Raw genomic sequence first — 15,418 nt, forward strand, 5'->3', positions numbered from 1 at the left:
AAAATATCTTAAATTTAAAAAAAAAACAATATATTTTTTTCGCTTCTTCAGACGTCAATAAACATCACTTCCAGACTACTACTTTTCAAAATACTTTTACGTTTTATTTTTGGTGGGTATATCCGTTTGAATTATATTTTATTTAAATCAGATAAAAAAAACTATGGTGAAAGAAAGTTTTCTAACATTGTTCAATTCGACTTTCATTCAAAATGAAACTACTTTCAGTTTCTAAAAAGGAAAAAAGTTATTAATTTCTAAATGTTTTAAACAAAACACTCTTAAAACATTTTAAATAAACCTTTTATTTCTTTTACGGATTTACAAAATTAAAAATAATTTGAAGATGCTAAAAAGAATTAATTTAAAGAAAAGAAATCGAAATAATAACTACGGTCTTAAAATAATTCCGAGTGGAGTGTCGAACATGCCATATGAAATTTCATTTAAGAGATATCGAAAAAGAATTAATCTTTTTTTCCAAGTAGTGACAGGGAATAATTTTGGTTAAAACATTGACTACAAGACTAGCACACTCTAAAATTGGAGTTGTGAAAGACAGGGCTAGAATACTTAAGTCTTTTATAGGCATTTCAAATATGTCTATCGATCGATTTTTAAATTTCAATTTAGAGAAGAAATAAAATATTAACCCAGCAAAAATAAAACGAAGAACTTCCTTAAGAATAACATTTATCACCACTCCAAAAGTAGCTCAAAGTAATTTTTTGAAATCGAAAGAATTCAATTTTTTAAGGTATATTTTAGTGTGCTGATTTTTTTTGAAATAAAACAATTTTATTCTGGAGTCAATTGATAACTGCGTGTAATTTATTTAATTATGTTAACATGATTTAAGTCAAATTAGTTTTATTCTATAATACTACAATTTCACTTCCCAATAACTTTCAAAAAAAGAACATACAAATTACTTCCTGAGAATGACTTCAGATGTAATGAATTTTTAATTAAATAAAAAGGACATCCCTCATATGACAAGCCTGTGTTAAAATCATAACTTCTTTAGGTGTTTTTCACTACATCCATCGAGTAAATTCTACTTCTTTTTCGCTTTTTTGGAAGTTCTTTTTTTTCTAGAAAAAGTCTACTATAAGAATTGGATTTCATTTTTTAAACCTCTCAAAAAATTTTATATTGTTTTTATACCCTACACCACTATAGTGGGGAGGGTATTATGCGTTTGTGCTGAAGTTTGTAACATCCAAAAATATTGGTCCTAAACCCACCTTAAAGTATACCAATCGCCTCAGAATCACTTTCTGAGTCGAGTTAGCTATGTCCGTCTGTCCGTCCGTCTGTCTGTCTGTGTGTCCATGTAAACTTTGTGCGCACGCTACAGGTCGCAATTTTCAAGATAATTTGATGAAATTTGGCACATACTCTTTTTTTGGTTCAAGGACGATCGCTATTGAAAATGGTTGAAATCGGTCCATTATTCCTCCTAGCCCCCATACAACCGTACCCCCAGAATCGGGCCTTTAGGCTCATAAGTACGTTAAATGTTTTATAATGTCAACAAAAATCAGCAAAAATTTGTTTTATAGAACAATAATTGACAATACTAATTTTTATAGTGATCGGGCCTCATTTGACCCTAGCCCCCATACAGACTCCTCTTCAGAAAATGACTTGAAGGTCAAAATTAACTTATAATTACTTATAAAACGACTAAAATCTACATAAATGACTTTGCAGTAGACGTAAATTCATCTACCAAAATTTATAAGGATAGGCCCATATTTACCCCTTCTCCCCTATGAGCCCTCTTGTACAAAATCTCTCTTTTTTGTCAACAATAAGTAAAAATATTCCGCAATAAAACAAATTAAATGCTTTATTTAAAAAAATTCAAAATTTTAACATACTGACTGGTGGGTATCATATGGTCGGCAATGGCCGACTATAAATTCATACTTGTTTTGTTTTTTACACTTTTTTATAAATTTTATTTAATTTTTTTATATATAAAATCCTTATTCATAACAAACTATCAATGGTTTATAGAACAAGTTTTGTATGAAAACTTGTCTTATAAACCCTTTATAAATTGCTATGAATAAGGCTCTAAGTATTTGTACTGAAATCGATTTTTTAAACAATATGTTCGTCTCTGCATACTAAAATTTAAAACCGTTATCAATAAATCAATTGGTTTTACAAGTTTTTTCTTAACCTTCTTTTCGTTGACTCTTGCTATCGATAAAAAGTTAAAGTTAAAATTATCAAAAATTGTAATATTTTTGTATATAAAATATAAATCAAATTTATTCAAATAAAGGACTCACCTGTTAGCAGCAATTTGTGTTTTTGAATGACGGGTATTATCAAATCAAAAAAAATTTATTTATTAAAAACTTACACATTTTCGCTAAATGTTTAAATTTAATTTAAACAAATTGAAAATTTTCACTTTTTTATAGACTTTGACCTATTTTTTTATTTAAAATTTAAATAATTTATTTTTAATTTCGATTTTTTTGCAACATTTGATATAAATAAACACTTTTTTGGATTTCCTTATTTTACTAACTTTTATATTGCTCTATTTAGAAATTATAAACTTTTTTACTCTCATACTCCCCTCCTCACACTCTTCATAATTTTCTTTACTTTCGCTTTTTTATTTGCATCAACGAATGGCCAAACTAAAGCAACACAGCGACCGCCTCTAATTTGCATGCAATTTCAAACAAACTTCTAACACTTTTTTCACTAATTTACTTAACACTTTTCATTGAAATTTTTACACACAATTATTAACAAACATTTAAATTACATTTTTATGCAAAAATATTTTAATTTTCTTTATTATTTACCACGATTTTTTAATTATTAAACGACCCTTATTATTAAACAACCGAACACTTGTAAAATTTCCCGAAAACTAAAAAGGAATGCAAATAAGAAGAGATTAATACTGCGAGTGTTGTTGTTGTTATTAATTCTAGTATTGGTTAGTGTAAGTGTTATTGTTGTTGCCGGTATTACTCTTGTATGAAATGTGTATTTACTTTAGTGAGAGAAAGTTGGTGGGAGATGCGTAATAGAGTTAAATGATGGAAATAAACAAGATGATTGTCATTCGGTTGAAAATATTAAGCTGTCAATATTTTTGTATGCATTTTGACAGTTTTGGTACACTTGAGCTCATATATAAAAAGTAGTAAATGGTAATAAGCTAAACTCTTGCATAAATGCATTTAAATTTGCGCCTAAAATTTGCAAAGAATTTGTTACTATTTTACGTTAATAGTAGAAATGGGATATTTAATGGGAAGAATAACTAAGTGGTTCAAATGAAATGTAGTTATAGAAATTTTAAATGTTCATTTCAAAATTGTTCATTTCAAAAGTGTTTCAAATATATTATGACATTTTGATTGCATTTTACATTTCGTAAGTATTGTTCTATAAATCGACTTTCGAATAATCGAACAATCGACTTTTTGTCGAAAAAAGTCGATGTCGACTATTTTGTTCCAAAAAAGGCGATAACTCGACTGTCGTTTATGAAAAAAGTTGAAAATTCGACTTTGTAAATTAAAATTTCGTAAGTAGGGTTCTATAAATCGACTTTCGAAAAATCGAACAATCGACTTTTTGTCGAAAAAAGTCGAAGTCAACTATTGTGTTCCAAAAAAGTCGATAACTCGACTGTAGTTAATGAAAAAAGTTGAAAAATCGACTTTCTAAATAAAAATAGAAATGTCGGAAATTCCAAATAGGTCGGATAAAGTCGAAAGAAGTCGGAAATACCCAACACATATTAGCGGTATCTGTGATTTAAATTTTGAGAATTTCAGAGAAATAATTTTTTTGTTAAAATTTTTGAAAAACTGATTTTATTCATTAATGTTTCGCATTTTATATAATTAAAGATAATAGGAAACATACAAACATTTGAAATCTATAGCCTGCTAAACCGATGTTCTTTAAAATTTTCACAGTGTGGTCTTGTATGCCTGGATACACTTTTTATTTTATAATTTCATGTTAGCGAGTTACCACGCCCACTTACTACATAACTATAAAAGGTCGTATATCTCGGAAACTGGTACAAGTAGCGTCCTAAAATTTTACAAATAGTGTAATATTTTCATTTTACATAAATACAAAAAATATTTTATCTGGAAAACTAAAAAAACTATATTCATGTGAACATGTTAGAATCCTCAAAATCATTAGTGAGTTTTTTTATTAATATTGCTTTTAAGATAATAAAGCATACTAGGTATAGCCAATAATTACATAAAATGAAATAATATATGAACAATATATTCGATTTTGAGAGCAAACAAGAAAGAGTGTTTTATCCGGCCTCCTTCAAAACATCCTTATTAATAAACTTGGATATTTTCAAAGCAATTTTCTCCTTTTGTAATTAGCCAGTAAGAAATTGTAATTTCATTGTAATTTTCTGAAGGGGACGTTATAGAGGGGTAGGGACATTTTTAGGCTGATCCTTATAAAATTTAGTAGAGAAGTTTTGGCTCATACGAAACTTTTTTATGTAAAATCGCTGTACATGTAGTTTTAAGCTAGTAATGAGCGTTAAAGTTATTTTCTGAAGGGGACCTCATATGAGGGTTAGGATCAATTATTCTATAAAATGAGATGAGACCTCATTTTGGAACCAGTAATGAACATTAAAGTCTTTTTCTGAAGTGGACCTTATATGGGGTGTAGGGCTAATTATGGACAATTAAAAAAATGTTGTATGCTCCTAAAAAACCTTTTTTAAGTCGAATTTTATTGTTATATATGCTTTTAAGGTCAGTTATGAGCATTAAAGTCTTTTTCTTAAGTGGAGGGTAGGGCCAATTAGGTTCCTATAAAATATGTTCTTGTGGAATTTCAACGCTATAGATATTTCTTTCAGACAGTTATAAACATTAAAGTCATTTTCTAAAATGGAATTTATACATAGTTGTTATAAGCGATTAAATTATTTTCTGAAGGGGGCTTTATATAGGAGCTAGCCGAAATCGTGTACTGATATTGCCTATTTTCAATGCCAATCAAACTGCACTAACTAAAAGTTTCAGCTAACTAGCTACTACCATTTGGACTCTATCGAGCTTTGAACAGATAGACAGAGGGACATGGCTAGATCGTCTTAGAATCTAATAAATTTCTAAAGAATATATGAGTTTAATTTTTGAGTCTTACCCCCAATATCACAATGTCTAGTTATTCTTTATTATAAGGATAAATTGACAGTTTTCATACAAAAATATTTTAATCGGCAGAATAACTTTCGGTTAAGCGATAACCGGAGGTGGAGTTAACAGGGCTTAGAGGAATATTTCAATGTGTTACAAACGATCTTTTTTGATGGTGGGTATAATGATAGGTGTTAGATAAAAACTGATATCAGATTTCAGCAGTTAAAATTCATTAAAAATAGTCCAATTGTTTTTAAAAGTTTTCATAAACCTTCATTTTGTTGGCCTGTGTAAATTTTGCTCTATCGTTATTTTATTTTCACAGTTACAGTTTTCACTTTAATTTATTTCTAAATATTTTACTTAGTTTACTTCCCTTTCAATTCCACACGTTACATACACAATAAAACACATGTACCACATCTAAATAAATTCCCTTACGCAAGTCACATTTATACACAAGTGTTTCAAGGTTACATTTAACTACTTTTTGTATTGGAGTTAAGTATACAAATACTGTCAAACTCCATATAAAAAATATTGACATTAAAAAAATTATCTACCAATGACTGTCACCTTCTTAACCTCCCCTTTTCACGCATTTTAATATTCATACTCTCATTAACTTCTTCTCACAAGAGTAGGCACTCATTTGGTACATTTCTAATAGTAACAACAACAATAATAATAACCCGTCACTTGCATTCTTTATTAGTTTTCGGGAAATTTTACATGTGTTCGGTTGTTTAATGATTAGTGTCGTTTAATAATTAAAAAATCGTGGTAAATATTAAAGAAACTTAAAATATTTTTGCATAAAAATGTAATTTAAATGTTTGTTAATAATTGTGTATAAAAATTTTGATGTAAAATTTTAAGTAAATTAGTGAAAAAAGTGTTAGAAGTTTGTTTGAAATTGCATGCAAATTAGAGGCGGTCGTTGTATTGCTTTAGTTTGGCCATTCGTTGGCGCAGGCAAAAAAAAAATGCAAATAAAATCGAAAGTAAAAAGCAAATAAATAGTGTTAGGGGGAGAGAGTGTGTATGAGAGTAAAGAAATTCTGCGCTTTTGTTTTTGTAAAGTTTTTTAATTTCTAATAAGAGTAATGTAAGAGTGAAATAATTAAATATTAATAATAGAAAAAGAAATATCAAGGGTTGAAGTTAGTGAAATAAAGAAATGCAAAAAAGCATTATTTTAAATCAAATGTTTTAAGTCAAATTTTAAATAAAATGAAAAAAAGAAAAATTAAATTAAATTTAAAATAAAAAGTGTGTCAAAGTGTTTATAAAAAAGAAAAAAAGTGAAAATTTTTAATTTATTAAAATTAAATTTAAATGGCAATAATAATAATAATAATAATAATAATAATAATAATAATAACAAATAAATATGTTTCATTAGATTTGTAAACAACCGTCATCCGAAAGTAAACAATTACAGGTGAGTCCTTTATTTGAGTAAATTTTAATTTATATTTTGTATACACCCTGCCAGCAACTCAATTAACTTTAAATGCATTAAAAGCCGACTTTTTCATCAACTAGTTATGGTTGATTATTGGATTATTTTTAATGAAGCCAACTGACTATTTATACCCTACACCACTATAGTGGGGAGGGTATTATACGTTTGTGCTGATGTTTGTAACACACAAAAATATTGGTCCAATACCCACCTTATACCGATTGATTCAGAATATTTTTTGAGTCCGTCCGTCTGTCCATGTAAACCTTGTGCGCAAGGTACAGGCCGCAATTTTCAATTTTCAAATAAGTTTTACATAAGTATAAATGACACTGCAGATTTTCGTAATGATCGGCCCTTATTTGACGCTAGCCCCCATACAAACCCCCCTTCAAAAAATGTCTTAAACGTCTAAAATTGACTTGTAATGAAACTCAACAAAACTAACTGTTATTTATGGTGTAGGTATTATACTTTCTATGGAAGTTGATTGACTTCCAAAGAAGCGAAAATAATCCAATTTTGTTTAAAATTAAAGGTATATTTTCTATACTGAAATTTTTTGAATTTCAATAAATAAAGATTAACGATATAAAGGTTATGAAAATAAAGTTTAAAGTTTAAAAAAATTTAATCTTTTAAAATTTAAACTAATTTGACTTGATTTTATGTATGTTTTGGGTGCTGAAACCGAATTTAATATTGGTTTTGAATTTAAAGATACAGAGACGAGCAATATGCATAAAAACAAGAGACAATTTCTTAAAAAAAATTTTAACAAATTGTCGTACTATTGTTGCAGTTGTATGGAGAGACTAGGTGAAATAATGGACCGATTTTAACTATTTCCATTGGGCTTTGTCAACAAATTACCTTGGGTTTTCTTCAAATTTATCTAAATCGAATCATGTGAAAGTCAAAGTCTAATTATTCAATCTTAGGAAACTTTTTTTGAAATCGTAGAGATATATTATTTTGTTTTCATCTAATTCAGATGAAACATGATGAAAACCAATATAATCGAAATAAAATTTTAGATTTTTATAAATCCAAAATCTTTTCAAAAAAACGAAGTTTCCTGTTTTTCAATTTTATATACACAAAAACAAAAATTCCTCATGCGAGGATATTGTGTTCAAAAAACTTATTTCTTTTTTATTTTTTTTATAATTTTTACTCTAATCATTTGCTTAGCAAATAAAAACTTCCAAAAAAGTGAAAACGTAGTAGAATTTACTCCATTAAAGTACTGAAAAAAGACCTGAAGAAGTGATGATGTTTTTTTTATTAGATTTCAAATTTACCACATCTGCAGTCATTCTCAGGAATTCATTTTTGTGTTTTTTTTAAGTTATTAGAAAGCAAAATTAAAGTATAATTGAATACAACTAAATTGACTTAAATAGTATTAACAATAAAAAATTATACGCAATTATCAATCAATTCCAAAATAAAATGGATAACCAAAAAAATTTTAGTACAAAAAAATACCTTAAATTTTAAACAAAATTGGATTCATTTCGCTTCATTGGATGTCAATAAACATAATTTCTACAGAAGGTAAACAAATTTACTTAGTGCTACTTTTGACTTGATGATAAATGTTATTCTTTTGGAAGTACTTTGATTTATATCTGCCAGATAAATCCGGCTAGTTGAGGCATTACCTGCTTAAATCAGTCAAATATTATTTAAAATACTTACGCATTAAGTTCTCTTTCCAAATCATATAAACTTTTTATATTCATAGTCCATTTCCATAAAAAAAAAATTGTGAGACATTTTTAGCAACAAATGAAAAATATGACCTTTTTTACATGTAGCAAATTTTCCTTAAATTTTAATAGGCACAAGATTGCAGTTGAGAAGTTTTTTTATTTTTTTATTTATAATTTAACTAGAAAACCATAAAAATAATATACCGACGAACTAAAATGTCATAAAACATTTCAAACAGTTTTTCATGATACGGTCTACAGTAATATGTTTTGATTTATGCCAGTGTTATAATAAATGAACAATATGTTTCTATTAAAAATTCCTTTAACAGTACATATTTCATTTTACCCCTCCACTTAATATCCCATTTCCACTATTAACGTAAAAAAGTACCATATATGTATTCTTTGCAACTTTTAGGCGCAAATTGAAATGCAGTTATGCAAGAGTTTAACTAATCACCATTTATTGTTTTTTATATATGAGCTCAAGTGTACTAAAACTGTCAAATTGCATACAAAAATATTGACATTTTAATATTTTCTACCGTATACCAATCACCTTGTTTATTTTCATCATTTAACTCTATTACGCATCTCCCACCAACTTCCTCTCACTAAAGTATACACACATTTCATACAACAATAATACCGGCAACAACAATAACACTTACACTAACCAATACTAGAATTAATAACAACAACAACAGTCACATTATTAATCTCTTCTTATTTGCATTCCTTTTTAGTTTTCGGGAAATTTTACAAGTGTTCGGTTGTTTAATAATAAGGGTCGTTTAATACTTAATAAATCGTGGTAAATAATAAAGAAAATTAAAATATTTTTGCATAAAAATGTAATTTAAATGTTTGTTAATAATTGTGTGTAAAAATTTTAACGAAAAATGTTAAGTAAATTAGAGAAAAAAGTGTTAGAAGTTTGTTTGAAATTGCATGCAAATTAGAGGCGGTCGCTGTGTTGCTTTAGTTTGGCCATTCGTTGATGCAAATAGAAAAAAATGCAAATAAAAAAGCGAAAGTAAAAAGTGAATGAATAAAGAAGAGTTTGGGGAGAGGGTGTGTATGAGAGTAAGAAAATTCTGCGCTGTTGTTTTTGTAAAGTTTGTGATTTCTAATAAGAAAAAAAAGATGACACAGTTTGTCAAATTGAAAATTAATTAGTAAAATAAAAAAGCGCGTTTATATATTTTAATCTTAAATTAAAAATAAAAAGTCTGTTATAAAGCAAATAAATAAAAAAATATATACCTATATTGAAAAAAATTAAATAAAATGTGCAAAGGTAATTTGAGGTTTTCTGCGTTGAGATAAGAGTAGCACTCATATTACTAGAAATATATACATTATACTGCTAGCAGGTGAGTAATTAATCAATTACACAGGTCTACGAAATAAAGGTTTGTAAAAACTTTTAAAACTAACATGACTTTTTATACCCTACAGTACTTTACTGGAGAGGGTATATTGAATCCAACCAAACCAATCGACTCAGTATCATTTTCTGAATCCGTCTGATGAATCACAAAAGTTTCAAGTTCAGTTCACCTAGATCTCATACATAGAAAACAAATATGCAAAGTTTTTATCTTAACAATCGTTTACTACAATTTAATTTCGATTTTTGTAAATATTTTTGTTTGGATTTATAACGAATCTGTTTGATTTTTACACAGAAGGAAAATATTTTCTAACAAACACTTTATTGAACTAAATTTAATCTTTAGTAAATATTTTTACTGATTCAAAAAATGTTTTTGTTTGAGTTTTATTTTATGTCAGCATATGGAATACAACAATAAAACAAGTTTTTGAATGTAAAACAGTAAAAATCTGTGATCACAATTTCTCACCAAAAATCGATTTTTTGAGTGAAAACATAAAAGTCCATTTATCTTGGAAACTAGATAGAGCCAAAACACTGAAAATCTGTGATCACATAAATTTCTCACCAAAAATCGATTTTTTGAGTGAAAACATAAAAGTCCATTTATCTAGAAAACTAGAAGAGATAGAGCCAAAACAGTGAAATTCTGTGATCACTTGAAAATCTGTGATCACTTAAATTTCTCACCGAAAATCGATTTTTTGATTGAAAACATAAAAGTCCATTTATCTAGGAAACTAGAAGAGATAGAGCCAAATCAGTGAAAATCTGTGATCACTTGATTTTCTCTCCAAAAATCGATTTTTTAAGTAAAAACATAAAAGTCCATTTATCTAGTAAACTAGAAGAGATAGAGCCAAAACAGTGAAAATCTGTGATCACTTGATTTTCTCACCAAAAATCGATTTTTTAAGTAAAAACATAAAAGTCCATTTATCTGGTAAACTAGAAGAGATAGAGTCAAAACAGTGAAAATTTTTGATCACTTAAATTTCTTACCAAAAATCGATTTTTTAAGTGAAAACATAAAAGTCCATTTACCTTTGAAACTAGAAGAGATAGAGCCAAAGCAGTGAAAATCTGTGCTCACTTGAATTTCTCACCAAAAATCGATTTTTTAAGTAAAAACATAAAAGTCCATTTATCTAAGAAACTAGAAGAGATAGAGCCAAAACAGTGAAAATATCACCAAAAACCGATTTTTTGAGTGAAAACATAAAAGTCCATTTATCTAGGAAACTAGAAGAGATAGAGCCAAAACAGTGAAAATCTGTGATCACTTGATTTTCTCACCAAAAATCGATTTTTTAAGTAAAAACATAAAAGTCCATTTATCTAGGAAACTAGAAGAGATAGAGCCAAAATAGTAAAAATCTGTGATCACTTGATTTTCGCAGCAAAAATCGATTTTTTGAGTGAAAACATAAAAGTCCATTTATCTAGGAAACTAGAAGAGATAGAGCCAAAACAGTGAAAATCTGTTTTTGAGTGAAAACATAAAAGTCCATTTATCTTGGAAACTAGAAGAGATAGAGCCAAAACAGTGAAAATCTGTGCTCACTTGAATGTCTCACCAAAAATCGATTTTTTAAGTGAAAATATAAAAGTTCATTTATTTAGGAAACTAAAATAGATAGAGCCAAAACAGTGCAAATCTGTGATCACTTAAATTTTTCACCAAAAACTGATTTTTTGAGTGAAAACATAAAAGTCCATTTATCTAGGAAACTAGAAGAGATAGAGCCAAAACAGTAAAATTCTGTGATCACTTGAAAATCTGTGATCACTTAAATTTCTCACCGAAAATCGATTTTTTGATTGAAAACATAAAAGTCCATTTGCCTTTGAAACTAGAAGAGATAGAGCCAAAGCAGTGAAAATCTGTGCTCACTTGAATTTCTCACCAAAAATCGATTTTTTAAGTTAAAACATAAAAGTCCATTTATCTAGTAAACTAGCAGATATAGAGCCAAAACAGTGAAAATCTGTGATCACTTGATTTTCTCACCAAAAATCGATTTTTTAAGTAAAAACATAAAAGTCCATTTATCTTGGAAACTAGAATAGATAGAGCCAAAACAGTGAAAATCTGTGATCACTTAAATTTCTCACCAAAAACCGATTTTTTGATTGAAAAAAACAGTCCGTTTATCTGGGACACTAGAAGAGATAGAGCCAAAACAGTGAAAATCTGTGATCACTTGAATTGCTCACCAAAAATCGATTTTTTAAGTAAAAACATAAAAGTCCATTTATCTAGGAAACTAGAAGAGATAGAGCCAAAACAGTGAAAATCTGTCATCACTTGATTTACTCAGCAAAAATCGATTTTTTAAGTGAAAACATAAACGTCCATTTATCTAGGAAACTAGAAGAGATAGAGCCAAAACAGTGAAAATCTGGGATCACTTGATTTTCTCAGCAAAAAAGTCCATTTATCTAGGAAACTAGAACAGATAGAGCCAAAACAGTGAAAATCTGTGAACACTTAAATTTCTCACCAAAAACCGATTTTTTGATTAAAAACATAAAAGTCCATTTATCTAGGAAACTAGAAGAGATAGAGCCAAAACAGTGAAAATCTGTGATCAATTGATTTTCGCACCAAAAATTTATTTTTTGAGTAAAAACATAAAAGTCCATTTATCTAGGAAACTAGAAGAGATGGAGCCAAAACAGTGAATATCTGTGAACACTTAAATTTCTCACCAAAAACCTATATTTTGAATGAAAACATAAAAGTCCATTTATCTAGGAAACTAGAAGAGATAGAGCCAAAACAGTGAAAATCTGTGATCACTTGAATTTCTCACCAAAAATCGATTTTTTAAGTGAAAACATAAAAGTCCTTTTATCTAGGAAACTAGAAGAGATAGAGCCAAAACAGTGAAAATCTATGCTCACTTGATTTTCTCACCAAAAATCAATTTTTGAGTGAAAACATAAAAGTCCATTCATCAAGGAAACTAGAAGAGATAGAGCCAAAACAATGAAAATCTATGATCACTTGATTTTCTCACCAAAAATCGATTTTTTGAGGGAAAAAATAAAAGTCAAAACATAAAAGTCCAATTATCTTGGAAACTAGAAGAGATAGAGCCAAAACAGTGTAAATCTGTGATCACTTAAATTTCACACCAAAAATCGATTTTTTAAGTGAAAACATAAAAGTCCAATTATTTTGAAAACTAGAAGAGATAGAGCCAAAACAGTGAAAATCTGTGATCACTTGAATTTCTCACCAAAAATCGATTTTTTAGGTGAAAACATAAAAGTCCATTTATCTTGGAAACTAGAAGAGATGAGCCATACAGTGAAAATATGTGATCACTTTCTCACCAAAAATCGATTTTTTGAGTGAAAACATAAAAGTCCATTTATCTAGGAAACTAGAAGAGATAGAGCCAAAACAGTGAAAATCTGTGATCACTTGAATTTCTCACCAAAAATCGATTTTTTAAGTAAAAACATAAAAGTCCAGTTATCTTGGAACCTAGAAGAGATAGAGCCAAAATAGTGAAAATCTGTGATCACTTAAATTTCTCACCAAAAACCGATTTTTTGAGTGAAAACATAAAAGTCCATTTATCTAGGAAACTAGAAGAGATATAGCCAAAACAGTGAAAATCTGTGATCACTTAAATTTCTCACCAAAAGCCGATTTTTTTATTGAAAAAAGTCCATTTATCTGGGAAACTAGAAGCGATAGAGCCAAACAGTGAAAATCTGTGATCACTTGATTTTCTCGCCATCGATTTTTTGAGTGAAAATATTCCATTTATCTAGGAAACTAGAAGAGATAGAGCTAAAACAGTGAAAATCTGTGATCACTTGAATTTCTCACCAAAAATCGATTTTTTTTAAGTGAAAACATAAAAGTCCATTTATCTTGGACACACTAAAAATATGATATCACTTGATTTTTTCACCAAAAACCCGTTTTTTGAGTGAAAACATAAAAGTCCATTTATCTAGGAAACTAGAAGAGATATAGCCAAAACAGTTAAAATCTGTGATCACTTGAATTTCTCACCAAAAATCAATTTTTTTAAGTGAAAACATAAAAGTCCATTTATCTTGGAAACTAGAAGAGATAGAGCCAAAACAATGAAAATCTGTGATCACTTGAATTTCTCACCAAAAATCGATTTTTTAAGTGAAAACATAAAAGTCCATTTACCTTTGAAACTAGAAAAGATAGAGCCAAAACAGTGAAAATCTGTGATCATTTAAATTTCTCACCAAAAACCGATTTTTTCAGTGAAAACAAAAATGTCCATATATCTGGGGAACTAGTAGAGATAGAGCTCTGAGATCAATTTCTTACCAAAAATTGATATAATTCTTATTTGGTTTATAACATTTAATGTATAAGTGTTTCAGTTTTCACAGTACAAAATAATAGTTTCTCGTATGTGAAATAAAATTGTATATAAATACTTTTTTTACAAATTTTAATTTATTAGAATTAGTGATATTTTTGTTTAAATTCAATATTTTTTAACAAAATTTTTATAGATGCAATAACAAATTTTGTGTATTATTATTGCCAAAATATAATAAATTATTTATATGTTTCAAATTAAAAACTAGCTTGAATTTCAGTACAAATACAAATAACTTGCATTAATGTTTTAGTAAAATAATTGTCTAGAAATTTTGCGAAGTGTTGGCTTTTTGAATTTTTTATTTGATTTTGAATTTCATTTTTTTCTGTGTATGTTTCAAGAAGTTTTTAAAAATCAAACCAGATTCAGATAGTAGCAGGGACTATAAATAACTGTTATTCTGAAATTTTTAACCCAAAAAATCTCTATGTTGAAGTCAATGTAGACCTATACTATTATATAACAATATATGTATATGGTAATTAAAAAAAAAACGATCTCAGCTCCACAAATAACATTTATTTTTTAACGGAAAAATAAAAGTTTGATTGAAAAAGTTAAAAAATGAGATCCATCATAATAAATAATTATTTGAGGAGTTTTATTTTTTCTATAAGAAAATAAAACTCATTTGGGGAGTTTTGTTTTCCCCGTCTCAAAAATCAAACAATATTTTTATATATGTTTTCAGTGTCTTATTATAAGAACAACAAAAACATCATCACTGTAATATTTTTTGAGTTATGGCAGTATTGTAATAAACGAACGATATGTTCCTATTAAAAATTCCTATACATACACTAAATATCCCATTTCCACTATTAAAGTAAAAAGTACCAAATTCTTTGCAACTTTTAGGCGCAAATTTAAATGTATTTATGCAAGAGTGTAACTAATCACCATTTATTGTTTTTTATTCATACAAAAATATTGACAGTTTAATATTTTCAACCGAATGCCAATCATCTTATTTATTTACTTCATTTAACTCTATTACGCATCTCCCAACAACTTCCTCTCACTAAAGTATACACACATTTCAAACAACAATAATACCGGCAACAACAATAACAACACTTATACTAACCAATACTAGAATTAATAACAACAACAACAGTCATAGTATTAATCTCTTCTTATTTTCATTCCTTTTTAGTTTTCGGGAAATTTTACAAGTGTTCGGTTGTTTAATAATAAGGGTCGTTTAATAATTAATAAATCGTGGTAAATAATAAAGAAAATTAAAATATTTT

This window comes from Lucilia cuprina, chromosome 3, assembly GCF_022045245.1.
Source record: "Lucilia cuprina isolate Lc7/37 chromosome 3, ASM2204524v1, whole genome shotgun sequence".
Taxonomy (NCBI): Eukaryota; Metazoa; Arthropoda; class Insecta; order Diptera; family Calliphoridae; genus Lucilia; species Lucilia cuprina.